This window comes from Saccopteryx leptura, chromosome 10 (assembly GCF_036850995.1).
Source record: "Saccopteryx leptura isolate mSacLep1 chromosome 10, mSacLep1_pri_phased_curated, whole genome shotgun sequence".
Taxonomy (NCBI): Eukaryota; Metazoa; Chordata; class Mammalia; order Chiroptera; family Emballonuridae; genus Saccopteryx; species Saccopteryx leptura.
This window is the reverse complement of record NC_089512.1, coordinates 26,411,833-26,414,821: the sequence shown is the minus strand read 5'-3', so window position 1 is coordinate 26,414,821 and position 2,989 is coordinate 26,411,833. Positions and strand designations below refer to the sequence as shown.

General features: G+C 36.1%; 1 non-coding gene across 1 annotated transcript; it reads left to right on the top strand.

Moving 5' to 3' along the window:
- Nucleotides 1-2,309: 2,309 nt before the first annotated feature.
- On the top strand, nt 2,310-2,471 carry LOC136382729 (U1 spliceosomal RNA). The gene has a single exon (XR_010747345.1). It is a non-coding gene; the product is annotated as a U1 spliceosomal RNA (small nuclear RNA).
- The last annotated feature ends 518 nt before the right edge of the window (nt 2,472-2,989 follow it).

The window sequence follows — 2,989 nt, the reverse complement described above, 5'->3', positions numbered from 1 at the left end:
ATAAAAAATAAAAAGCACAAATAAACAAAATTAAGAATGAGGAACTATAGAACCTATGGAGATTAAAGAGATAATAAGCAAACATAAACAACTTTATTTCAATAAACTTCAAAGTTTATACATGAACAATCTCCTAGAATAGTGCTTTATCACACAAGGAAGGTCCTAAATCTGTAATGACCAATATGGTTACTGCTAGTTACATGTATCTTTTTTTTTTTTGACAGAGACAGAGAGAGTCAGAGAGAGGAACAGACAGACAGGAAGAGAGAGAGATGAGAAGCATCAATTCTTCCTTGCTGGCATCTTAGTTGTTTGTTGATTGCTTCCTCATATGTGCCTTGACTGGAGAGGGCTACAGCAGAGCAAGTGACCCCTTGCTCAAGCCAGCGACCTTGGGCTCAAGCCAGTGACCCCGCGCTTAAGCTGGCGAGCTCAGGGTTTCGAACCTAGGTCTTCCGTGTCCCAGTCTGATGCTCTATCCCAGGTGTGGCCAACAGTTTTTGCCCCTGAGCCAGATTAGAATGAAAACTTTTTTCATGGGCCAGACAAAATATTAAAATTAAAAAAGGTTAAATAAAAAAACGATTTGTTTAAGTAAACAAAATTTTATTATGTAATTTGTTTATGAATTTGTTTAAGTGAGTGAAAAAAATTTTAATATACAATATTATTTTAATAAAAATATAATTACATACTGTATAATATCCAAACTGTATCACAATCAATTAAAACAACATTTAATTAATAGAATGAGCTTGAAGGGGTTATATCGCAAATAAAACAATTATTTTGTTTTACAAACAGCCTGGACACGTTTTCAGTTATCAAATGCAGCTATTGTCTATGCTACAATGCCACTTGATTCAGCACACTTGACCACAAAAATAACGAATTGTTTGACCTTGGGTGTGCACTGGCAAACTCTGCCTAAAAGAATGTGGGTTTCAATAAAAAAAAAAAAAAGCCTGACCTGTGGTGGCGCAGTGGATAAAGCGTCGACCTGGAAATGCTGAGGTTGCCGGTTCAAAACCCTGGGCTTGCCTGGTCAAGGCACATATGGGAGTTGATGCTTCCAGCTCCTCCCCCCCTTCTCTCTCTCTGTCTCTCCTCTCTCTCTCTCTGTCTCTCCCTCTCCTCTCTAAAATGAATAAATAAGAAAAAATTTAAAAAAAAGAATGTGGGTTTCACATCGTTGCTAAACGTCAAACAATTCATGTTGAATACAGATGAGTATAAAAGTTGTAAATCTTATAATGGAATTTTTTTAAAAAATAAAGAAGTATAGCAAATCCATTCGACCAATTATTGGAAGTTAACCCTAGATTAGTCACACGCAGAATTCTTTTCCGCGTATCACTATCTTCTTAAATATCTCGATTTCCAATAATCAAAGACACTTCTGCTTCTGAGTAGCTGAGATTTTAAAGTAGCAGAGAATATTAAAAATTTAATCGCTGGCCGCATAAACTCATTACGTGGGCCGGATCCGGCCTGCGAGCTGTATGCTGGCCTTGCCTGCTCTATGCACTGCGACACCATCTGGTCAGGCCACTTTTGACACTTGGAACATGGCTAGTGCAACTGAAGGACTACATTTTATATTTTAGTTAATTTTAAATAATTTAAATTTAAATAAAAAAACCTAGGACAGTGTAAAATATTTTTCTGTTAAACACAACTTGATTCTTTTGGTAGGACTATGTTTATATTTCGCTTTAATCACTGCATCTTGTAAAATATTATTATTGCACTGTAGTATGTATTGGATGTGTGCATCATTTCTAGTATTGTACATAAACACATCACCAATCTTGATGGTATGAATGAATTGATTCAGTTTAAATGATTTATTTCTACGTACAGATATAATATTGATGTGTTTATTTGAGACAAAATGAGAAGACATGATTTACCTAGAGATACCTATGTAAGTCATAACTGGTAATAAGTTGAAATGCTTATTATTTATTTATAATTAAATTATTCTTCTATATTAAACAGAATTCAAGTCCTCCTGAGGGGAGCCATTAAATGCAGTCACTGTAGACCGGTGATGCACCATGAATTGCACCAGTAAGTGGGGCAGTTAATAATATAAATTGAACTGGGAGAACAAAAGTGGACTGAGTCCACAACTAATCATTACACTCAGTGATACGGGCCACCAAACGCACTATTAATGGTATTAATTTGCAAAAAGAGGAAATATTCTTGTTTTCTGAGTCCCCCAAGTACGTGATAAATTGGAGCTATTCAGGTGAAGTGAAATACTAACTCCAGTGTCGATCCTCATAAGAATGAAAATTCCACTTACCTGGCAGGGGAGATACCATGATCACGAAGGTGGTTTTGCCAGGGCGAGGCTTATCCATTGCACTCTGGCTGTGCTGACCGCTGTGACTTCCCCCAAAATGAGAAACTTGACCGCATAATTTGTGGTAGTGAAGGACTGCGTTCCCGCTCTTCCCGGTATAAAAAAAAAAAAAAAAAAGACAATTAACAGAGTTATGGCAGCCACAGAAAAAAAGTAAAATAAATACAAAGTTCTTGATTTTGTGGTTTTTATTTCCACATTTCCATTTAGCTAATAATCAGAATCACCTATCCTTTGGCTGCTAATTCTGTGGTTTTGTTTTGTTTTATGGAGCTACTTTACACATTTCATTAAAAGTTTTATTTTTACTTTTCATGTTTTTAGTGCATTATTATTCATGAATCCCTATATTGTAGCTTAATCAGTGTGTGTTGTTACATCCTCGTATTATCTGAACAAATATTAATATGGTAATTTTATGAAGGGGAAAAATAAGTATAGACAAATTTTGGAATTTACAATAAAGTCAAACTTTGATGCAATATTGGGGGATGATATAGAAGCCAGTACTACGACCACACAACAATCAAGGAAAGAGGAGCCTGGAAGAAGACACGTTGCGTCTGACCAGGCGGTAGCACAGTGGATAGAGCGTCGAACTGGGATGCGGAG